The sequence below is a fragment of the Nycticebus coucang genome, chromosome 15, assembly GCF_027406575.1.
Source record: "Nycticebus coucang isolate mNycCou1 chromosome 15, mNycCou1.pri, whole genome shotgun sequence".
NCBI classification, from domain to species: domain Eukaryota; kingdom Metazoa; phylum Chordata; class Mammalia; order Primates; family Lorisidae; genus Nycticebus; species Nycticebus coucang.
This window is the reverse complement of record NC_069794.1, coordinates 95,613,613-95,639,378: the sequence shown is the minus strand read 5'-3', so window position 1 is coordinate 95,639,378 and position 25,766 is coordinate 95,613,613.

The window sequence follows — 25,766 nt, the reverse complement described above, 5'->3', positions numbered from 1 at the left end:
CGAGAGCTCATGACTGAAGCAGAAGGGAAGGAGAGAGGGAAAAGAGAAGGAGGTAACTAGGAAAGAAAGAAAGAGGGGGAGGAAGGAAGGAGGGGAGGGGAGGGAGGAAAAAGACAGACAGACAGGAAGTGGAGAAGGGAAGATGGAGGCACCAGAACGGCAGCCGTCAGCTCCCCCTGCCTCACCAGCTCACAGAAGCAGCAGAACTCTGGCGTCCTTGACCCTGTCTCTGTTCCAGCCCTGCCACTCTGCTGCAGTCTTTCCATAAACTTACCCTATAGAAATCTCACAAATATGCGTGCTTTGCTCCAACCTTACTACCATCATGTTAGTCCAAACCACCGTCATTCCCAAGCACAGCTGTGTCCTCCCTGCACGGAGGGCACTCTAGAACTCTCCTGTCCGCTCTTCACATCTTTCAAACACAAAGTTCATTATCTTTCGTCCCCTTCTCTGCCCAGCCCCTTCACTCATGCCTTTCTGGGTGTCGGGCTACTCTTATAGGGAAGCGCCCGGTGCTCAGTGGGACCTGCAGGGCCTCCGGCCAGAGCTCCAGCCCTCCCTCTGTAGCCACACGGCTGTCTCAGACCATCGGCTGCACACTTGCTCCAGCTATGTGGCTGTTAGCTGTGCTGCCTCGTCACCTGGAATGTTCTCCACCCTCTCAGGGAGGCCACCTACGTCCTGATATTCTGTCAGAGCTGGTCTTCCCTGGGCTGCTGCAGGGAGGCCTTGAAGTATCCCCTGACCCATAGGCCAGCCCCCGTCTTCACCACTGCTGTGGAAGACACCCTTGACCTCTCCTTCATGGAGCTATCACAGGAACGTTTAATATTTGTAGGTCTAATAATCAGATTCCTGTTCTCTCTCCTATTATACAAAGCTTCATGGAAACAGAGACCATTTTAACTAACCAGGTGCAAAAAAAGGGTTAACGTAGTGGGCCTGAGTCTGCTGTCCTTAGCAAGGCCTGCTTGCAAGGTTGGCCTTTGTCTGGGGTCTGGGAACTCAAGTGGGGAGCAATTCCCTCCACGGCCATGAAATGCAGATAGGCTCATCAAGGCTGTCCATGCCTGCGCCGCTGGGATAGGCAATGTGGGTTACGCGGAACAGCACTTTGCTTCTGGGGCTCCGGCTGTGGTCTGAGTCAAGCAGAGGGTGTCTGTGTGACCAGCCCCCAAGGGCATCAAGTCTCCCGATGGGCTTCCCTAGGCAGAAATGCTGCAGGCAGAGTGCTGGGGTACACGTTGCGTGGCCCCACGGCAGGGAGGGAGCGCAAGGAAGCCTGCACTCGGATCTGTCCCCTTGATGTCTTCTCCCAATTCAGCTGTGTATCCTCACCACAACACCAAATAAAGGTTAGCCATGAATGCAACTCTGTGCCGAGTCTCGTGAGTCCCCATAGCAAATATTCAAACAGGAGACTGTCTTTGGACCCTGAAAACCCCATTGTATCCCCAGAACTTTGCATGGTATTTGACATTTGATAAGTGGCTTACTACATATTTTTTTTTAATGAAACTAAAAATGACCTAAGAATTATAAAGCTAAAAGCCTATTCTGTGGAATTTCTCAAAGCAACTAAGAAATATTGTCATTTATCAACGACATCCTAATGACCCAAGTCGAGAAGGCACATCCTTCTGGGGAAAAGCAGAATAAAAACTGATTCAGGAAATGTGGCACAGTAAAAGTCCAACAGAATCTTTCTCTCATGAGGATGAAGTTCTTACGTCTGAAGTGGCAGCAGAGGAGAGATGGGCCTGATGCTTCTCCGGCTCTTCCCAACCCGGCCCGTGTTTCCTTTGTCAGCCACCTCCTCACACAGGGTGATACCCACGTCTGGGGTGGCAAGTGCTTTTAACACTGGGTAACATTGGAATCATCTGGAAGCTTTTAAGAAATACTGATGCCAGGCTGCTCCTCCCACCCCCCGCCAATGCTGCTATAATTGGTCTGAGCTGTGGTCTAGACGCGGATTTTAACAGGTAGTCTTTGACATGCACCCTTCTTCTCCTTCTCTGCCTTTAATAAACAGATTTCATGAGGTCTATGTTTCCAGCAAGGTCAGCTTTTTCTTATTTTTGAAATACTTCTTTTTTTTTTTTTTTTGAGACAGAGCCTCAAGCTGTCACCCTGGGTAGAGTCACAGCATCACAGCTCACAGCAACCTCCAACTCCTGGGCTCAAGTGAGTTTCCTGCCTCCGCCTCCCAAGTAGCTGGGACTACAGGCGCCCGCCACAACGCCCAGCTGTTTTTTGGTTGCAGCCGTCACTGTTGTTTGGCGAGCCCAGGCTGGATTCGAACCCGCCAGCTCAGGTGTACGTGGCTGGCGCCTTAGCTGCTTGAGCCACAGGCACCGAGCCTTGAAACACTTAAGATTTCCAGTTTCTGGTTTCCTAACTCACAGCCAATAGGCAGGCACATGTGTAAGAGGAGGAAATAGCACCTTTTCCCTCCCAGCACAAGAAAATTGGAGCAAACAGGACGAGTGAGTGAACTCAAAACTGCACATATCACCAGCGTGGTGGCTCACGCTTGTAATCTCAGCACTTGGGAGGCTGAGGTGGGTGGATCGCCTAAGCTTACAGGTTTGAGATCAGCCTGAGCAAGAGCCATCTCTAAAAAAAAATAGGTGTTGTGGCGGACACCGGTAGTCCCAGCTACTTGGGAGGCTGAGGCAAGAGGATCACTTGAGCCCAAGAGTTTGAGATTGCTGTGAGTTAAGATGCCATAGCACTCTGCCAAGAGTGACAAAGTGAGACTGTCTCAAAAACAACTGCACAAATCAGGACTCTGCAGACCAGGTTGCTGCCAAGGGCATTGCTGGCGTGAGAACATAATCATTGTGGACAGCGTGGGCAGTTTTGGTGTGTTTATAACAAGGTCTCACTTTGTTACTTGAACTAGACTGCAGTGGTATCATCATAGCTCACTACAATCTCAAACTCCTGGGACTACAAGCTTGCACTCATACCTGGCTAATTGTTCTTTTTTAGAGATGGGGTCTTGCCATGTTGTCCAGCCTGGTCTCAGACTCCTGGGCTCAAACAGTCCTCCACCTTGGCTTCCCATAGTGCTAGGATTATAGGTGCGACCCACCGCACCTGGCCTGGAGAGCATGGTTTTTCATAATGACCAGTGGTCTATACCACCAGTTGCCCACTCAGAAGTGTATACTTCACTTTCCGTAGAAGATGATATTCATTTTATTTTGAATTTTTGGTAACAGCTCATTATCAGTGATGATGAGGCATATGTTATCTAAGGCGCTGGGAAGCTCCCTCCTCCAGCAAGTGTAAACCACCCCTTTGCCATGCTTTAACCCTTCTCTAGACCAGGCAGTGGACCATGAGATACGTGAGCTGTTAATTGGCAGAGCTGTGATTTATCTTTCCTTCCTAGGACCCAGCAAGGTGGCTTGGGATGTGGATTATGTGTCTGTGAGCAGTGGGTAATACATTGGGGGAAGTAAGGCTATTCAGATCTTAGGACATGTAGGTTTTCAAACAGAATAAAAGGGCTGTAGAAAGGGCGTTTGGGGGTAGCCAGGTGTAGAGCTGGAGGCTCCATGGAGGAGGTGGGCCTACGCTGGAATGAAATGGATTCTAGTGGGCACATCCTGAGGAAAAGCCTAAGGGGAGGGGAGTTAACAGCTCCTGCACCTGCGGTGTGTCCCACTCATCCCATCGACAAAATCAGAAGCAGTGAGAATTCAGAAGGAAGGCAGTCTGAGCTCTTTGGGTTCAGAGAATCGGTTTTGGACAAAGTTTCACTTTTTTTGTGCCTCCTGCTGCAGTCTAAAGGTGGCAGTGGGAATTCTAAGGTATGCTGTGGTTAAAACCTCAAGGACTAGCTCACAGGCCAGCGGGGACCCAGCCTGGAGGGGCAAACGCTGGGCATGGGGGCTGCAAGCTGGGGGTGGACAGGCCCAGGCAGGACCCAGTGGAGTCAGGTGCTAAGAAAGGCATCAGCTTTCACAGCTAACTGAGGCTCTTCCCACTGTGAACCAGCCAACCAGAGGCAACTGACCACTGAGGAAACCGGGCCCGTAGCTGCTCATTTGTTTCTCCAATAACGCTTTTCAACACGGAATGAAGACTTGTAAAAAGGGTGGGCAGTTTATGGCTGCAGGAAACTGGCCCCCACTTTGTTCTGCTGACAGGTTTATAAGGCCAAGGAAGTTCAAAAGGTAAAAAGAATTTCTAAGCAAATGTATTTTTAGGAAATATATTTTTACCTTTTGTAACAATACAAAGGCAATTTGCACTGATTTTGTCAGTAAAGCATGATAGGTGAGCACTCAAAATGTATTATCTTATGTTTTTAAATGTGAACAAAAGCATCAATGAGTTTTTTATTTGTTTTTCTTGTTTTGAAAGAATGATCTGGGTAAATATTCCTTGGGTCTTCAAAGATGTCTACTTGATCTATTACTATTATTATTATTATTTTTTTTTTTTTTTTGCAGTTTTTGGCCGGGGCTGGGTCTGAACCCTCCACCTCTGGCATATGGGGCCAGCACCCTACTCCTTTGAGCCACAGGCGCCACCCTTGGTCTATTTTTTAAATAGATGATTTGCCTGGAATTATTTTATTAAAGCTTTAGTAAATGAATACCTTCTTGTATGGAGCATAATTTCCAGAACACAGGCTAAATGCGGTTAATGTGCCCTTAACACAGCCTGGACTAGCTAACAGGCCAGCAGTCTGTTAGCAGAGTGGATTCAATTATTTTGGGTGGATTCATAATTAGATACTCAATCACTGCCATGAGTATTAAAAGCCCTGGTTTTAAAATATTGCCATGGAGATGAGGTGAAACAGGGGTCGGAAGGGCCGCAGTGGCTGGAACATACACTCAGCCTGTGGACCTCAGGACAGCTGCGCACACCTCTGCCGTTTCTCTGGGGAAGAGCACTGGGCTCCAAGGCCATAAAGGCCAAGTTTTGGGGGTTTTTTTGAAAATTACTCTCATTTTATTATTGTATCCCTTTTCTTCCTTGATTTTTTTTTTTATTAAATCATAGCTGTGTATATTAATGCAATCATGGAGCACAATGTGCTGGTTTTATAGACCATTTGACATATTTGCATCACACTGGTTAACATAGCCTTCACAGCATTTTCTTAGTTATTGTGTTAAGACATTTATATTCTACGTTTAGTAAGTTTCACATGTACCCTTGTAAGATGCACCGTAGGTGTAATCCCACCAATCCCCCTCCCTCCACCCATCCTCCCCCCTCCCCTCCCTCTCCCCTTTTCCCTTCTTCTTGGGCTATAATTGGGTTATAGCTTTCATATGAAAGCTATAAATTAGTTTTATAGTAGAGCTGATACTTGGATACTTTTTCTTCCATTCTTGAGATACTTTGCTAAGAAGTATATGTTCCAGCTCCATCCATGTAAACATGAAAGAGGTAAAGTCTCCATCTTTCTTTAAGGCTGCATAATATTCCATGGTGTACATATACCATAATTTATTGATCCATTTGGGGGTCAATGGGCACTTGGGCTTCTTCCATGACTTAGCAATTATGAATTGGGCTGCAATAAACATTCTGGTGCAAATATCTTTGTTATAATGTATTTTTCTGGTCTTCTGGGTATATACCTAGTAGAGGAATTATAGGATGGAATGGCAGGTCTATTTTTAGATCTTTCCTTCATAGCTGTGCCATCTTGAATTAGTTCCTTTAACTTCTGGGAATCCCATTCTCTATGACTTTAAAATAGAATTGATATAAAACCTACCTTCCCAAAATATTAACATACATAAATTTTCCACACTGTCCCACCCACACATACATTTTCACATATATAATTTCTCAATATAAATTATTGTTTCTACTCCAAAACCCCAAACTTCTGCCCCATCCAAGTATCCCTAAGCCTAAATATCACCAGCAATATCTAAGAAGTGCTTCTATTCTTAAAATTAAATCTTGGGTTTTATCTACTTTATCTTAAGGCTTTAGGAATCTTCTTGTCAAGCCCCTTCATTAGAAAAATGAGGTCCAGAGAGATTAGAGGCTTGCCCAAGAAAATATCATGAATGCTTTAATTCTACCTCAAGACTTCAAAACATCTATATGCTATAAAGTAAATCCCATATATATATTTTTTTTTAATTTTTTTTTTTTGCAGTTTCTGGCAGGGGGTGGGTCTGAACCCCCCACCTCCAGCATATGGGACTGGTGCCCTACTCCTTTGCACCACAGGTGCCACCCAATCCCATATTGTTTGTCTTTAAGAGATTTTCAACATTAGTTGCCTTCAACGCTTTAGATTATTAATACTGAACTCTTGAAAATATGAGTTTCTGTCTATGTTTCTGGTTTAAAGATGGAAGTGAGAAGTCTGTCCCCTCCTCTCTATCCCCGCCCCAACCCGTCTCTTCTTTGAAATCATCTGAAGCAAAAGGAGAATAAGAAATGGAAACAAAAATTCCATTTTCAGCAAAACTAAGAGGTAGGTAAAACCAGGAGCAACAAATAGGTGCAGGGGCTGCCAAAGCAGGGTGCGTCCAGGAGAGAGATGAAAGGAGAGTGAGTGTCCATGGACGTCAGACCCAGTCAACAAAAATGTGTTTGCAAATGGAAGAGGTGAGATGAAGAACAGTCCAAGTGGCGTGTTTACTGCAGAGGGAACAGCGTACATGCCAGGGCAGCAAGAACCCTCCAGGACTCAATTTAATTTTGAAATGAAGACATGATGGGGTTACAATGAATCACACACATAGACCACATGGGCAGGGAATATCTATCTCAGTGGCGGGAGAGAAGAGAGACACTGCTTTTTGAAAAATCCTATGGCTGCCTGTCTTTATTGAATGGGGAGAAATAGATCTAAAACTCACCTTTTTTAAAACCTCGTTTATAAAAAAAAAAAAAAATTCATGCTAGGCTGGAATGTGGCCCTGCAAATATTTGGCCTAAGAAAAACTCTTATGCCTCAAAGATGAGAAATCAAACAGAGCCAACCTAAGTGACTTCAAAGATCCAAGACATAAAATAAGGAAAAGGTTAGGAAAGGCAAATGGCAGATAAAATGTTGCCAAAAAGCAGAAAACACTTAACAAAGCAATTACCTGGGATGTGTGGGCACAAAGCAGAGACACGGCAATCCACGGAGGCGATGGGAAGATGAGGAGGGACGTGTTTCAGCTGGCAAGGTGCAGGGAGAAAAAATACACCACCCAAGCAATGAAGATGCATTCAAAGGGAAGGTAGACAGAAGTGAGATGGGAGCACTTAGAGGATAAAAGTGAGAAAACCAAATACAAAGAAATGAGCATGATGAGTAGAGGAAAAGTCAACCAAACAGGACAAAAAGTGAGCCTAACGCTGATACAAAAACCCGGTAATGTACAATTAAAAAATTATAATACTGAATAAAATATTACCAGATAGACTCAATTCATTGATAGAATAAAATATGTGACAAGATGGGGTTTATTCATAACAGCAAGATGGCTCAATAGGAGGATGTCTATTTATATTAATTCACCATATTAATGATCAAAGAAAGAAATGAGGTTTTCTCCTTAGGCTTACACGTGTAAAGTGCTTCAGTAAAGAGAAGCACCTAGCAACGCAGGTGGTGTCACGGTGGCCTAGGTCACAACAGAAGCTTCGGGGTCCTTGGGCAGCAATGGTGGCCCTCAGGCTGCCTGACCTTCCTGGTGGCAGGGCCTCTGTGGCCTGGTGGCACCAAGCAGAATGTAGGGGAGATCCCTCCACTCTCCACGCCCCTCCCCACTGCGGTCAGCCACACTCACCCCGGAGGCCATGGGGTTGGCCAGGCCCAGGAACCCAGCTATAGGAACAAGGCTAGCACTTCCCATCCAATCCAGTGGGTGTGGGTGGTGGCAGAGGACGAAGAGGCCCAGGATGTGTTCAAACCTGTGGACTTTAATTGTGTCATCAGCCTCCTTGAAGAGACTGGTAAAGATGATTTAGAAGGAAAACAACTTACATGTGTAAGAAACTGTGTTATCAGCATGGACTTCCCTTATAAAATTCGGAATCTGTGTGCGGAAAAGATGGGATAGCCCCGTTTTGTAGAATTTGCATATCCTAAAATTGTGTGGCTTGCTGTTTGGAGAGCATAGGACAAAATGGCTTATGCTGAAGATAACTGCTAATTCACTTGCACTTTGGGGTTACTTAATGAAAATACCAAGTTCTGAATTCAGGACACAGATTTGTAAGGGTATTATTGATTGTTATCATGCTGAACCACTGCGGAAGTATATTCCAGATTACCAGCAAGCTGGTTCTTAATACAAGATTCAGTGGCTGGAGTCGGAGAATGGGCAAAACAATGGTGCAGTCAACGGCATTGCTTGAACTTGCTGAGAAGCTTTGGGTACTTAGAGTTCTGCAACATCTCTCAACTTCTGAGTTAATTGCACTTAAATGATGAAAGCGCAAGCAGCCAATGGAATTTGTGCCCCTCAAAGCACAGATCCCTCTGGACAGCTTCTGTTTGGTTCATCAGAAATACTTTGGAACTTATTGGAAAAATCTTCAAAAGAAGAAGTAATAGAAAAGCTTAGTAACTTTGACTATTTGCCGACTTTGAAGGAAGTGTTTAAGAATCTGTTTACAAGAGGTTTAGTCAGCTCGGCAATGATACATTAGTGATGACTACAATTATTGCTCAAATCCTGGTGCACCAATGATTAGATATGGCTTTACCAAGGATTTGATACTATTTGCGACCTTTAATGAAGGCATTATCTGATGGCAAAGTTGTTTTGGCTTTGTTAACCAATGTTAAAAAACCTGAGAAACACAAAATAGTTGCATGGTCTGCAGCCCAGTATGAAGAATTAAAACTGCATGTAACTGCCACTTTGTCTCCAGTAGATGCTTTATTAATAGGAGGATATACGCCATGCCAAGGAATACCCGAGGCCTTGCCAAGCTAGAGTGGTGTCAGAGTGAAGATCCTTTCTTCAGTTTCCATGGTGTGGGTGGCCATGGCAACAAGTTAGCCCAGATGTCTTATAGTTTAAGATCCTGAGAGCCATGGTCTACCTTGAAGATGAGACTGTAAACGTAGATCTTTGTGAAAAGGGAGCAATTCAGCAAATGATTGGAATCTTTAAAAATATAATCAGCAAGCCTCATGAAAAAGAAGAGCCAATTGTTTTGGAAATCCAGTCCCATGTATTGCTTATTTTATCTGATCTTTGTGAATATCACATTTGAAAAAAGGAATATTTTTGGAACTGAGGAATAGATGCAATTCTTCATTCAACAAGAAGTTACAGAGTGGCTTGGGCTATAAGTGCCTTTTCCTAGTACATTGGATAGCATTTGGTGCCGCATTTTGAGATGTTATCTCTCAGAGAATTGCTTTCTTGAAGGAAGGTATTTTTCTCCTTTTGGATTTATTGGCAATGAACCAAACAAAAATAAATTCTGTAATCTAATACTTGGAATAATGGTTGAACTTGGTGATAATCCCCAAACTGCAGCTCATGTCAATGGTTGTCAAGGGAAGAAAGACCAGGCAGCCACTCATCTTTTAATTAAAAGACTGTGGAGAAAAGAAGAAACGGAACTAGGAGTAGACGTGGCGAAATGGGAAGAGCATTGATACAAAGAAACCTCCATTTACTAGTTTTCAAGAAGAGCAAGATGGGCCTGTACCTGCCCATCTCTGCAGTTACAAACGTAGGAGAATCTCAGAGCGAAAATTTATGCTGCATCGGACAAAATTTACCTGGCATATCTGCTTCAGATTTTGTCACCTTCTGTATTATACACAGATATCTTGGTTTTAAAACTGGAGAAACAAGGAATGAAAAATATGAAGAAATAAAATTGGAAAAGTTAAGACCGGTCGCTACAGATAAAAAAGTTTACGAAGCTATGACAACAACATCAGAAAACATTGGAAAGATGGTTGCTTCTCTGCAAAGCAAGATGATTGAAAGCCAAACACGCCAAGATGTGCAAAATGGACAAAAAGCCAAGCAAAAGTCAACCACACTGGGGGTAGGTACTGAAGAGAGGTTGGTTCGTGGATACAAAAGTATAGTTAGATAGAAGTAAGTGCTATGGCTCAGCACCTGTGGCTCAAGCTGCTAAGGCACCAGCCACATACACCTGAGCTGGCGGGTTCAAATCCAGCCCAGGCCTGCCAAACAATGACAGCTGCAACCAAAAAATAGTCAGGCACTGTGGTGGGCACCTGTAGTCCCAGCTACTTGGGAAGTGGAGGCAGGAGAATCGCTTGAGCCCAGGAGTTGGAGGTTGCTGTGAGCTGTGTTGCCACAGCACTCTACCCAGGGTGACAGCTTGAGGCTCTGTCTCAAAAAAAAGTAAGTTCTAGTGTTTAAAGGCAGAATAGGGCAACTACGCTAACGATAAGTTATTGTATATTTCAAAATAGCTAGAAGATCAAAATGTTGTCAACACAGAGAAATGGTAAATGTTTGAGGTGACGAATATCCCTATTACCCCAATCTGGTCATTACACATTGTATGTAAGCATCAGAGTGCCACACTACCCTGTAAATATGGACGGCTATTCTATGTCAATTTAAAATGTCAGCCACAGATACCATTGAGGCATGAGATAATAATTTTAGCATATTAACTAGATTAAGTTATCTATACATTTGTCTTTGCAAATGTTTCAGCCTTGAGTTATTTTGTGGTTTTTCTCTTACGGTTATTTTTGGGGTCTCTGTACTATTTTGAAAGAAGCCATGGAGTTAAGAGCTTGAGATTCCATTACTTTAGCCAGTGCTGTTTTATGGCACTTTAATTTGATGTTTGCAGTCTTACATTTTTAAAAGGTAAAGAAATACCTGACACGTTTCCGTTTTTTGAAATGCTCGACGTGGTTCCAAAAGTCGTCTGGCAGTGTGGCTCTGTGACTATGTGGGTCACTTCATTGAGAGATAAAGTTGTACTGTGCCCTTCACTCTGTGCTGCGTCCTTACTGATATTCCCACTGTCAGCATATCATTATTATTATTATTTTGAGACAGAGTCTCACTGTGTCACCCTCGGTAGAGTGCCATGGCGTCACAGCTCACAGCAACCTCAAACTCTTGGGCTTAAGTGAGTCTCTTGCCTCCAGCTCCCAGTAGCGGGGACTACAGGTGCCCACCACAATGCCTGGCTATTTTGTTGTTGTTGTCATTGTTGTGTAGCAGGCCTGGGCCAGGCTCGAACCCACCAGCCCGGTGTACATGGCCGGCACCGTAACCACTGAGCCACGGATGCTGAGCCTATGAGCACTTCATTGATCAGCTTCACCCTTGCCTCAGGGCCCACCTTCACACTGAGCATTCTTTAAATACAGAGATAAAGGTCTCTGAGTTTGGCCATCAGAAACAGCCTACCAGCCTTTTTTTCTTAAAACCTCACACGAGTAGGAAACTGAGCGTGTCACTCATTTTTCAGCAAATCGGTAACGTGGCTGTTTAATTTAACTCGTCCACAGGTAAAAAGATGTTGTAGATTTCCCACTCTCCACTTCTGTTTTGTGATCTTGTATCCCTATAATTAAATATTTAAAACTCTTTATGGTGATTTTCAAAAAAAAAAAAAAGAAAAGAAACTTAGCCAATCTCAACTTCCATTATCGCCCTAAAAAGAATCAATGAAGCAGGAACAGGTACTCTCGTCCTTGACACACACCACATTGAAAGTCCACATCACGTTTAGTGGAGAAGTGTCAGTAGCATCCCCACTCAAGTCAGGAATGAGATGAGGATGTTCCCAACAGATCCGAGAGGGAACATAGACACATAACAATTGAAAGGAAGCAAATGGATCATTATTTGCAGATTGTATGTTTGTATATTTGGATGACCCAAGAGAATCATCTAAAAAATATAATGAAAATAGGAATTCAATAAGGTGGCTTAATATAAAATCAACATATAAATACCAAAAGCCTTCATGCATTTAAACAACTACTGGCTAGAAGATGTGATGGACAAAAAGACCCTTTAAAAAGCTAAAAATAACAAAGTATAAATTTAAGAAATATTCCATATCTGTATGAGGAAACTCTGACTCTAAAAGGACTCAAATCAGCCTTGAACAAATACAAAGACATACCATGTTTTTGGATGAAAGGAGGAATGAATGTAAGAAAGACACCAAATCTCTCTAAATTAGTCTATTTATACACTACTAGGGTATTTTTATAAACCAACAAGTTGATACTAACATTTATATGAGAAAATACATTAGAAATAACATTCAGAAAAATTCTTTAAAACAAGAATAACTAGGGATGCCCTACCCAGTCTCAGATATTAAAATATGTATTTAAGTTACAAAAATTAGAGTATGGTATTAAATGAATAAACATTAAGAATCAAAATAGTAGCCGGGCATTGTGGCGGGCGCCTGTAGTCCCAGCTACTCAGGAGGCTGAGGCAAGAGAATCACAGAAGCCCAAGAGTTGGAGGTTGCTGTGAGCCGTGACACCATGGCACTCTACCCGAGGGCAGTACAGTGAGACTCTGTCTCTACCAAAAAAAAAAAAAAAAAAAAAGAATCAAAATAGACTACAGATAGCCCCAAATGCATACCAAAATTTAGTGTATGATAAAAGTAGCATTTCAAATCAGAAGCAAAAAGAGGTGTTTCAATAAATGATTTGGGCACAATTGAAAGTAATCATTAAAAAAAAAAAACAAATTAAATTTATCTCCATGTGATTGACTTCCAAATGAATGAAAGATTAAATGTTAAAATATAAAATTAACTGAAGAAACGTGGAAGCCTCGAAACTAAGTTGTTGGCAAAAATCAACATAACCAAGGCCCAAAGACAAGGTAACTGTAAAAAATATTTGTACTTCATAACACAAAGAACTAATTTTCTTTATTTGAAAATTAAAAGAATAAACTAATAGAAAAATTAGCAAGGAGATGGACAATTTGAATGGAAAGATATAGACCCAATTGCAAATGCCTTTGTCCTTGACTCACTAATTTCAGTTCTGAGAATTGATACACCTTCAATAATACAAAAGCAGATAGAGGTAAGATAACTCACGGCATCATTGCTGAAAATTACAAAAGATTCTAAATTACTTGAATGCTCATCTGTAAGTGACTAAATAAATAAAGCATGATAGATCAGAATAATATGTTCGTGTTATCTATTGGTATATGACAAGACATAGTGAGTAGAAAACAGTTTGTAATTCTGTCTCATTGCTCCCTGGGCAGCTGACTCAGGGATTGTCATGTTGTTGCCCTCAGATATTGTCTGGGCCAGAATGATCTGAAGCCTCAACCGTCCGCATTCCCAAGCGTGGTGTGCGGGCTGGCATGGCAGAGGGTCTAGGGACCAGTCTCTCCACATGGCAACATTGAACTTCATCCCAGTCAGGTGGTGTCAGGAGGGGAAGACTTCTTTCCAAAAATTCAGAAGGGATTTTTTTCCAGTGGAGAAAGAGAATATAGCAACTCCCCACACCCAGAATGCACTGGCCCTGTGCTCTGCGGTCACTCCTCACAGCTGGACGGCACTGGCCCTGTGCTCTGTGGGTCACTCCTCACACCCAGAATGCACTGGCCCTGTGCTCTGTGGGTCACTCCTCACAGCTGGACGGCACTGGCCCTGTGCTCTGCGGTCACTCCCCACACCCAGAATGCACTGGCCCTGTGCTCTGCGGTCACTCCCCACACCCAGAATGCACTGGCCCTGTGCTCTGCAGTCACTCCCCACACCCAGAATGCACTGGCCCTGTGCTCTGCGGTCACACCTCACAGCTGGACGGCACTGGCCCTGTGCTCTGTGGGTCACCCCTCATAGCTGAACAGCACTGGCCCTGTGCTCTGCGGTCACACCTCACAGCTGGACGGCACTGGCCCTGTGCTCTGCGGTCACTCCTCACAGCTGGACGGCACTGGCCCTGTGCTCTGCGGTCACTCCTCACAGCTGAACAGCACTGGCCCTGTGCTCTGCGGTCACTCCTCACAGCTGGACGGCACGGGCCCTGTGCTCTGCGGTCACTCCTCATAGCTGAACGGCACTGGCCCTGTGCTCTATGGGTCACTCCTCACAGCTGGACGGCACTGGCCCTGTGCTCTGTGGGTCACTCCTCACACCCAGAATGCACTGGCCCTGTGCTCTGCGGTCACTCCTCATAGCTGAACAGCACTGGCCCTGTGCTCTATGGGTCACTCCTCACAGCTGGACGGCACTGGCCCTATGCTCTGCGGTCACTCCCCACACCCAGAATGCACTGGCCCTGTGCTCTGCAGTCACTCCTCACACCCAGAATGCACTGGCCCTGTGCTCTGCGGTCACTCCTCACACCCAGAATGCACTGGCCCTGTGCTCTGTGGTCACTCCTCACAGCTGGACGGCACTGGCCCTGTGCTCTGTGGTCACTCCCCACACCAGAATGCACTGGCCCTGTGCTCTGCGGTCACTCCTCACACCCAGAATGCACTGGCCCTGTGCTCTGTGGTCACTCCTCACAGCTGGACGGCACTGGCCCTGTGCTCTGTGGGTCACTCCTCACACCCAGAATGCACTGGCCCTGTGCTCTGTGGGTCACACCTCACAGCTGGACGGCACTGGCCCTGTGCTCTGCGGTCACTCCTCACACCCAGAATGCACTGGCCCTGTGCTCTGTGGTCACTCCTCACGGCTGGACAGCACTGGCCCTGTGCTCTGTGGGTCACTCCTCACAGCTGAACAGCACTGGCCCTGTGCTCTGTGGGTCACTCCTCATAGCTGAACAGCACTGGCCCTGTGCTCTGTGGGTCACTCCTCACAGCTGAACAGCACTGGCCCTGTGCTCTGTGGGTCACTCCTCATAGCTGAACGGCACTGGCCCTGTGCTCTGTGGGTCACTCCTCACAGCTGAACGGCACTGGCCCTGTGCTCTGTGGGTCACTCCTCACAGCTGAACGGCACTGGCCCTGTGCTCTGTGGGTCACTCCTCATAGCTGAACAGCACTGGCCCTGTGCTCTGTGGTCACTCCTCACAGCTGAACAGCACTGGCCCTGTGCTCTGTGGGTCACTCCTCATAGCTGAACAGCACTGGCCCTGTGCTCTGTGGGTCACTCCTCACAGCTGGACGACGCTGGCCCTGTGCTCTGTGGGTCACTCCTCATAGCTGAACAGCACTGGCCCTGTGCTCTATGGGTCACTCCTCACAGCTGGACGACGCTGGCCCTGTGCTCTGTGGGTCACTCCTCACAGCTGAACGGCACTGGCCCTGTGCTCTGTGGGTCACTCCTCACAGCTGAACGGCACTGGCCCTGTGCTCTGTGGGTCACTCCTCACAGCTGAACGGCACTGGCCCTGTGCTCTGTGGGTCACTCCTCACAGCTGAACGGCACTGGCCCTGTGCTCTGTGGGTCACTCCTCACAGCTGAACGGCACTGGCCCTGTGCTCTGTGGTCACTCCTCACAGCTGAACGGCACTGGCCCTGTGCTCTGTGGGTCACTCCTCACAGCTGGACGACGCTGGCCCTGTGCTCTGTGGGTCACTCCTCATAGCTGAACAGCACTGGCCCTGTGCTCTATGGGTCACTCCTCACAGCTGGACGACGCTGGCCCTGTGCTCTGTGGGTCACTCCTCATAGCTGAACGGCACTGGCCCTGTGCTCTGTGGGTCACTCCTCACAGCTGAACGGCACTGGCCCTGTGCTCTGTGGGTCACTCCTCACAGCTGAACGGCACTGGCCCTGTGCTCTGTGGGTCACTCCTCACAGCTGAACGGCACTGGCCCTGTGCTCTGTGGGTCACTCCTCACAGCTGGACGACGCTGGCCCTGTGCTCTGTTGGTCACTCCTCATCACTGCTGGACGGCACTGGCCCTGTGCTCTGTGGGTCACTCCTCACAGCTGAACGGCACTGGCCCTGTGCTCTGTGGGTCACTCCTCACAGCTGGACGACGCTGGCCCTGTGCTCTGTGGGTCACTCCTCACAGCTGAACAGCACTGGCCCTGTGCTCTGTGGGTCACTCCTCACAGCTGGACGACGCTGGCCCTGTGCTCTGTGGGTCACTCCTCACAGCTGGACGACGCTGGCCCTGTGCTCTGTGGGTCACTCCTCATCACTGCTGGACGGCACTGGCCCTGTGCTCTGTGGGTCACTCCTCACAGCTGAACGGCACTGGCCCTGTGCTCTGTGGGTCACTCCTCACAGCTGGACGACGCTGGCCCTGTGCTCTGTGGGTCACTCCTCACAGCTGAACAGCACTGGCCCTGTGCTCTGTGGGTCACTCCTCACAGCTGGACGACGCTGGCCCTGTGCTCTGTGGGTCACTCCTCACAGCTGGACGACGCTGGCCCTGTGCTCTGTGGGTCACTCCTCATCACTGCTGGACGGCACTGGCCCTGTGCTCTGTGGGTCACTCCTCACAGCTGAACGGCACTGGCCCTGTGCTCTGTGGGTCACTCCTCACAGCTGGACGACGCTGGCCCTGTGCTCTGTGGGTCACTCCTCACAGCTGAACAGCACTGGCCCTGTGCTCTGTGGGTCACTCCTCACAGCTGGACGACGCTGGCCCTGTGCTCTGTGGGTCACTCCTCACAGCTGGACGACGCTGGCCCTGTGCTCTGTGGGTCACTCTTCACAGCTGGACGACGCTGGCCCTGTGCTCTGTGGGTCACTCCTCACAGCTGGACGATGCTGGCCCTGTGCTCTGTGGGTCACTCCTCATAGCTGAACAGCACTGGCCCTGTGCTCTGTGGGTCACTCCTCACAGCTGGACGACGCTGGCCCTGTGCTCTGTGGGTCACTCCTCACAGCTGGACGACGCTGGCCCTGTGCTCTGTGGGTCACTCCTCATCACTGCTGGACGGCACTGGCCCTGTGCTCTGTGGGTCACTCCTCACAGCTGAACGGCACTGGCCCTGTGCTCTGTGGGTCACTCCTCACAGCTGGACGACGCTGGCCCTGTGCTCTGTGGGTCACTCCTCACAGCTGAACAGCACTGGCCCTGTGCTCTGTGGGTCACTCCTCACAGCTGGACGACGCTGGCCCTGTGCTCTGTGGGTCACTCCTCACAGCTGGACGACGCTGGCCCTGTGCTCTGTGGGTCACTCCTCACAGCTGGACGACGCTGGCCCTGTGCTCTGTGGGTCACTCCTCACAGCTGGACGACGCTGGCCCTGTGCTCTGTGGGTCACTCCTCACAGCTGGACGACGCTGGCCCTGTGCTCTGTGGGTCACTCCTCATCACTGCTGGACGGCACTGGCCCTGTGCTCTGTGGGTCAGGCACGTCTCTAAGGCCGTCATGGATTCAAAGGGAGGAGAACTAGTGCCTGACACCAAGGGAAGAGGTGCCCCAAATTGGGGCCACCTTTAATGTGCCATGTAATGAAAACTCACATGTCAGTAAGAAAGAGCAAGGACGCTCTTCCATACGCTAACACAGAACTCTCCAGTGTGGGCAGAAACAATGCAGATGGACCTTCCAGAAGAGTCAGCAGGAGTGGCCCCCAGCCTCCGTCCCTCGCTGTGGCCAGGGCCTCAGCCCCCCACTACTCAGCATATCTCCAGGTGCTGGTGGCCAGTGGGGTTAGATTCTTTGTCCTCATAGGCAGTTTGGGGACATCTGAGTAAAATTCAGCAGCTTAGTGGAGACAGGATTTCAGCAGAGTTAGAAGGCGGTTAGAAATTACCCTTGAGGGGAGACAATCTAAGCTACAGGTGGTAACATACCCTGTTCCTCCCCCGTCTCCTAAGGCACCTTGGTCTGTCACCACTTAGTTCTGCCCTGTACTGTGACTTAGGCCTCCACCCTGATGACCTTTTTGTTAATCAAAAGACCACCTGCATGGTTGAGACCCGAGGCTATTAACTCTTTACTTCTTCATTCTGGAAACACATGCTCTGAAATCTTTTTTTTTTTTTTTTTTGTGGGTTTTGGCCGGGGCTGGGTTTGAACCTGCCACCTTCGGCATATGGGACCAGCGCCCTACCACTTTGAGCCACAGGTGCCGCCCGATGCTCTGAAATCTTAATAAAACGTTTGAGAATTCAGTTCAGCGCAGCACCTATCTGCCTCACAAGTGGCTGAGACGGGCCATCTCTTCGAGTCTCAGAGTACATTTTCTCAGAAACTGTGCAGTGGTAATTTCTTGGCGCCTTTTTCAGGGTGGTTGAGAAAGTTCCCTCTTTGGTATGCTGGTGGGTTCCTTCCTGCACCTCAACAGTCAGTTTTTATTGTTAAGTGAGAAAAGCTAAGTGCAGAACAGTGAAAACATATCGTAATGTCTTTCATGTAGGAAAGGTCGCAGTGGGGAATAGAACACCTGTGTGTGTTGGCTTCTGTTTTCATAAAAACATAACCAATAGTGACAGCAAAAGGAGAGAGATCTCTTCATGTACGCCTTTTTATATTATTTTGATTTTCGAAATAAATTGCAAAAGGAAAACACACTGTACTTTGATATTAAAGAACCCAAGGGTGCTGAACCTTGTTCATGTCCTCAGGGAGATGGAGTTATTGGGGGAAGTAATGATGGGGCCTATTCGTAGAATTCCACTAATTTCCAAGGAATCTTATATTTTACTACTACAATAATAAAAGTCAATGTAGAAAATGGGTCCACTCGGTCATGTGTTTAATCGCCCCAACACCCTCCCCTAGAAATATTGCCTACTATTCACTTGCCATATTTGTGCTTGCCTGAGGGTATGGAAGGAAGTGAATTTTCCATCATTGTCAAACCCAAGCTACATTTAATATGCAATTTAAAACATTGAAATTGTCAAAATAGAAGATCAGCCAGTAGTGTGTGCTGGCTCATGACAGCCCCTTGTTAAATATTCAGGAGTTTTGCAAGTCATTAGTAGGTTATAATCAGCCATGGTGGCTGATACAAGTACATAAACAAACAAACAAAAAAATACTTTCAGGTTGCAATGAGTGCTGGGAATGAGAAACTCAGGGAAGTGTGGCAGAGAAGGAATCAGAGGGAGCGCTCACTTATACCAGGTAATTAGGCAATGTGGCCTAATTCTATAATGGGAACGTTCATTGACGTCGTAATAAGACTTAGAATTTCCACTTTTACTATTTATGAAAGAGACTTGAACTGTACAAGGATTTTTACTTAAACAGTTGACATTTATTCCACCGTTTACATGTGCAAGGTGCTATGCGCTTGGCCGGCACTATTTCACTAATCATCGTCCCAACTTTGGAGAGTAGCTGCTGTGATGGATTCCCTTCCACAGAGAGTACATTGGGTCCACAGCTGCAAATGGTTTGCACAGACCAGTGAGCTGCAGAGACCACCTCCAGACCTGGGGCCTTGGCTCGAATCATCACTCATTTCTGCATCAGCCTGAAAACCCATCACATTTTTATTTGGGAAAACTAGAAAAGCATGGAGAAGAAAAATAAAATCACCCTAATTCTATTTCCTAAAGATGGCCACTCTTTCATTTTTTCATCTAAATCAGTGGCTGTCTGCTGTTTCTCCCCCCCCCAATCCACCTGAGCTTTGAGACTCATTTCCGTGAATCACTGGGCCTCAGGGGTATGCAGGGCATAATCTGAAAAGTTCTGTTGCAGGAAGACAAGGCCCCGTGGAAAGAATGAACACCTTGTTTAAAAGAGTAGGGGCTTTATTTCAGCCCATAGAGCTACGATACAGAAGAATTCAAATGGCCACACTCCCCGACTGGCTCAGTCTTCTCCTTTTTATACCCAGTCAAAAAACGTTCTAGCCCTCAGGTACCTTTCTAATTGGTCAGTTTGAATCAAACTGGAGTAGCAGGGTCTGGGTTTTACAGAACCTCGGGCATTAGTTTCCAGGTCCCAGGAAGTTAAGTTTCTACACATTCCAAAGAGCTGAGTCACCATAGGGAGGACCTCGAAGATGTATCCTAGGGGTCTCCTTGAGAAGACCTCTGTTCTCTTAGAGCTTACTTTTTCTGGGTATCCCCTCTCAATTCCACGTGTGTTTTTTACATGATCTGTCCACTGTTTGGTTTTATTCTCCTCCTATTAAATGGCATGCAGTTTCAAAGTTTACATTGTCCTTGATCAAGTATAAAGAGATATGTCCTTATTGGTGTGACTGAGCGCCTTCCTTCACTGTCACAACTCTACTGAGTGACACGTAAGCTCTCTGCTCAGCCTCTTGCTTTTCTGTTCCTAGAATGCTTAGGTATCACGGTGACATACACACAGTTACCTATGTAGTCACAGTGAACATGTGACCTGAGAGGCTGGCCTGTATGAAAATACACACACATGAACACACACACTTTTTTTTTTTTTTTGAAGATCTAGGTCAAATCAATTTTAATTTTGTCAATTACAATCACTTTGAAAAAGTCACAATCACAAAGTTATTATAATATTTTCAAATAAATGTTTTGCAAAAGAAAAAAGCAAGCTCTAAACTCTTCTTTAATCAGAGACTTACAAAAAATTATATCCAGAAGGTAAGTAGATGGCCAAACATCTTTTGAATGGACTTCTAAGTTATTTTCTGTATTTGAGCACCTTTCTGATCTTATGTCGGGCCTTGTCCAACATAATGATTTTTCTGTTCATTCTGTTGTCAGAAGATGCCCCATATGGGGGGTGTGTCTCATTCTATGATAAAAGGTTATCAACAATGCTGATACATTCTTTGGCCCTTAAGCACAGTTGATTACTAGTTATAGGAAGAAACAGTCTGTTCAAGTTGAAAAACCAGCAGTTATTTTAGAAGACACAAAGGTTTGGGAAGAGTGAACAGAGCTGAGTGGATGTCACGGATTTACAAGGGGGTCCTACAAGGGTGGGAAAAATTATTCCTCTGGCTGCTGCAAGCTGCGGTTGTGAACAGTGCCGTCCTTTACTCATTCGATGAGAAGGTCAGTGGAGAAAAGGTGCAAACGCACCTTTGTTACGGGAAAAATCTCATCACTCAGCTTGTGAGGAACAGAAATTCAACAAAGAAGGGAAGACCAGCATCTTCTGACAGTGAGGAAAGGCTAACAGGGAAGGTGCATTGGGTGCAAAATGAAAAAAGTCAACAAAGGATTGCAGGGTTTGCAGCAGAAGAAAAGGGAAAGATGGAAGGAGAGAAACCACTTTCTACTGTAGACGCGCGAGAGGAAGCCCGGACGTCCTCCTGAGGGTGGCTTCAGGAAGTGTCACACACAAAAAAAATTAGAAGCAAAAATAAACAAACGCACTCTAATTGTTTTATATAACCTAAAAGAGATAATAAAATCATCAGGTGAGTTCATATTTATGTTTATGTCTTTTAAAACTGTAGGATAATTACAGTAAGCCACCAACCTCTTTCCCACCTAAGTAAGTAGGAGCTGGGGAGTGTGCAGGTGGCAGAAACATGGCCTGGGATTAAATGGCTAATGCTGGTGGGTGTAGGCAAAGTAGGAGACAGCTCAGGTTTTATTTGGTTAGTATATCATCTCTCTGCAATCGTTCATCTTGTTAATCTTGAACTTCAAAATGGCACTTGTTCGATTTGGGAAAATATTAGTGATTCCTCTCTATATTAATTTTTTGTCAAGTGTTTAATTACAATAGTTCTTGATGTGTAAAGAACGTGTAATCAAGATGTTAAAGTAATTAATGGAAAGATATCACATGCTAATAACTATGTACATTCACCAATGGAAGGGCATGAGCCCTAAATTCAGAGGCTGTTAACTAAACTCAATTTTAGTACTTGATTTTTAAATATTGGCTTTTAGGGTGGCTCCTGTGGCTCAAAGGGGTAGGGCGCCAGTCCCATATGCCAGAGGTGGCAGGTTCAAACCCAGTCCTGGCCAAACACTGCAAAAAAAATAAATAAAAATAAATAAATAAATATTGGCTTTCTCATTTTTTTCTCTCTGCTTTTTCCCTTTTTATTCCCAGTGTTCAGTCCTTAGGCCTTGCACAGCCCTGCAAGCTGCTTTCTCCTGCTCCAGAGTGATCCATTCTTACATGGGCTCTGCTGCTTTTTTTAATTTCTTTGCAGTTTTTTTTTTTTTTTGGCCAGGTTTTAACCCACCACCTCCAGTATATGTGCCCAGCGCCCTACTCCTTTGAGCCACAGGTGCCGCCCTCTGGCTGCTCTTTTATGTCTGACACTAGAGGTTCAATCCTTTTAGATTCAAGTGTTCATTGGAAAGGATACATTAATAATTTTTTTTTGTAATGCAAGGTTATTACACTAATATTTCAAACCCCTGGGTTTGTCATAGAGAGGAGAAAAAGAAAACTAATCCCTCATAAGCAGAAATTTCTTTTTTTTTTTCCTAAAAGAAGACAAAGCTGACGGTCTAAACGGTTTCAAATCTCCTTGGATGTTTGTCCACCCACGTGTAAAATAAAACAAGTCCTGATGGGAGGTGTTGTAGGTGTTTGTTAATCCCTAGCAAACTGGCAGGTGTTTTGTCCACTGCCATCTCTGGTTTTGTTTGATTGATGTATTCTTTCTTCAAGGGGACTCCTGGACGTTCCAAATGGCACTTACCAACCTCAGCAAGTGTTAGAGATGCCTATGTATTGTATGTATTTATTTTATCAAATGCTGAATATTATAAAAACACTTTTTTATGGGAGTTAAAAGTCCTCCCTCTTTTCTGAGTTCTATCTGGCCTCAGCTTTAGAGTAGTTCCAGCCCTCTGATTAGTGGGGAAATCTGGGGGCTGCCGAGACCCCACTGCTCTCCGAGGGGCTCCTTCATGACAGGAGAGCAGCGCCCCGTAGTAGGGACCCTTTACTTCTTCATAAAATAAGCTGATTTGAATCCCGATTTGGACCCACTGAGTGATGAATCTTGTTGCATGATTCAGGTTCCAAATTAACCATTTAAACAGCCAGATATTTTAGGGAAAATTAAATGTTAACTTTTATTAGGTCTCTTCTGTTCGGTTCACTCCATCTCTGTGTCAGATGTGAGGCTCTTTGCACAGGCTCCTGAGCGCACTTTTCTTCCAACTGGCTGTTAAATCATTAGAGAGGGCTGCACCCAGGAGCTAATGGGGGGTGGGGGGGAGGAGACTAGGCAGGGTCAGGTCTGCAGGCCAGTCCTTCCACTGAGCCCAGGGCCTCAGTTTCCTCTCAGTGAAGTGTGGAGCATAACGGTACTTACTTTGGGCTCACAGCACTACAGGAGGCGTGTATGATAACCCTTTGCTGAAGTGTTTGGCACAAAACAAGTATCAGCCGACAGTGGCCATGAGATTCTGGCCACTGCACTGTCCAGCAGGGATTCCTGAGTGGACACACCAGTGTCTGGAGATGCTGCAGGGCTTAGACCACAGACAATGAAGCCCCCACAGGACAGATGCGCGCCACAGTCCCTCCTCCTCCCCACACCAAATGGAGCCCACTGCAAGTGGGAGATGAAACAGCTAAAATACTCTGAGGCTCTGCCTTTAGGAATCAGAAAATGGATGCCGGAGCAGCCTCTGCCTCTGTGCAGATGCGCCCTGACTGGCTGCCACTGCAAGGGCGAGTTCAGCAGCTCCTTGACATAGCATTGCCACATTTTGAAGTTAAACAGCCACAGGATGTATGAACTCTCATCACGCAGTTAATTACTCTTGAATTTTTCTGCATTCTAGAAACATATTCTATTTATGTCACAGCCCCTGGGAGCACAGGCTGCCTTTGTCCCCAGGACACAGCCAGTGGTGTACAACCTCCGCATCTGTTAGGTTTCTCGAGTGAAGCATAATTGCCTGATTTCCATTTGAAAGTACAGCCCTGACATTAGAAGGATGTCAACGCACCAATGGTGACAATGGTGTCCTGACACCTAGAGAGGAGGGAGGCGGGGGACAGAATGCGGGAATAAATAAACACGTCAAATGAGGCTGGCCTTCACAACGGCCAGGTCTAAATTTACAGCTGCAGATGAAGTGTTCCTTGGGAACAAAAAAAAAAAAAAGAAAGAAAGAAAGAAACCAGTAGATTAGCATCAGTGTGAGGCTGTGGGAGCCAGATGGCTCTGTGGAGAGTGAGCCTTCCCGCCTTCTCCCCTGAGCAGACAGCGAGCCCACTAAGAGGAGAGAGAAACGATCTCACTCCTCAGCCAGCATGGACATGATTCGCCCTCTTTCTCTCACTCAGGAGAGTTGGGAGACAGGAAGGGTGACCCAAGGGCCCAGGAGGTTGGGTGGTTGCCATGAATCCACAGGCCACTGTCTGGAGATGGAGCAAGACGCCAGGCCCCCGCGAGGCTTCCTGAACTGCTTCAGGGTCCATGAAGGAGGCCATGCAGTGGGATGAGGGGACCCAGGGACATCCCGCACACTGTGATTATCTCCCCCTACCACGTCTGTGAACTTTACCTCCACAAGCCAGCGCTGCCTGGGAGGCATGGTGTGTGAGGAGGCTGGGACACGGGGCCTTGGGATGCAGCCGCACGCCTGACTGGGGAGGGTGGTGGACGGTGCTTCCAGGTTCTTACTAATGACAAGTTCCACTTGTCCTCATGGGCTGGAGGCCAGTGTGTTTGTCAGCCCTTGGCCTTCTGGACTAGCCACCTGTTTAGCTCTTTTTTTGCCATCCCCCGGACAGGTGGCCCAAGGTGGAGGGAGCTTGGGCGTGCCAGCAGGGCTGCAGGGTGGAATGGGCCTCAGAGGTTATAGGGTGGGAGGGCTCTCCTCCTAAAGATTCTAAGGCCAGAGGGGCTCAGCTTCTGCTCATAAACAAGACTGTTGTCTAGAATGATAGCCAGACATTTGGTTGGTGGTCACCAGGCCGACCCCCAGATGCTGGCTTAGAGCCTCACACTTGCAGTGTACACAGAGGCACAGGCGTCCTGTCACTTGAACTGTGACCTGACCTGCCTTCTCAGGGGGTGTCACATCCCCACTTTGGCACGAGGGCTCCTGAGGCCTCCAACCCAGAGAAGTGGAGATAATCGCAGCCCATTGTGAAGGAGACCATTTAGGGAAGTGATGGAGCTGAGCTTCATCCACTGTCCTTGCCCTCACTTAGACATGGACGTCAAGCACTTAAGAGGAGCATTTTTAAAAATGTAAAATGCCAGCCTTTAAAGAGGGTTTCCTAAGTGTCAGGCCTGCCTCTAAAGGCTTTGGTATGTCATGTAATCCTCATGACAATACTATGAGGCAGGCCCTCAGATTATCTGGATTTTACAAAGGAGATACCCAGGCACAGAGATGTTAAGCAACTTTCCCAAAGCCACACAGCTGGTAAGCAGTAGAGCCAGTGTTGGCCCTACGTGGCTCCTAATCCAGACCTTCAGGATACCCTGCCTCTCAAGATGGTGTAATAATTCTGAGTCTCAGGCTTCCTGCTGCGGCTACTCACCAGCAGCGCCATATGGGGCGACTGTCTCTGAGTCTGCCCTTTCCTTGGCTGTAGAAGAGTCGTCTAACAGGGCTGTCACCAGGAGCACAAGTAAGGTTTGAGATGGATGCCGGCAGCCTCACGACAGCCTCACACCACCACCCCCCATAAGACCAGGGGGCTGGGTAGGAGGAAGGGGAAAAAGAGGTAAATAAAATGATGCCAAGGACCATCACTCTGAGATTAGTCTTAGATCGGGCGAGAACAAAACAAAATGAGAGCTAACAAGCTAAGTGCTGTGACAAATTGTTCTACTTATTTGCTAATTTCCAGATCTGCTTTATGTGACATTTATGTCACATAATCTGCTAATCCGCTAAATTGCAAGGTTCACTTCTGTAAAAGGGGTCATCGTGACCCCACGCTTGCTTTTTGCTTCTTTTGCCAACTTTCAGCCCACCTGTTTGTCCCTTTGCCAACTTTCAGACTAGAAAAACCCCAACTTCAGACCCCTCAAT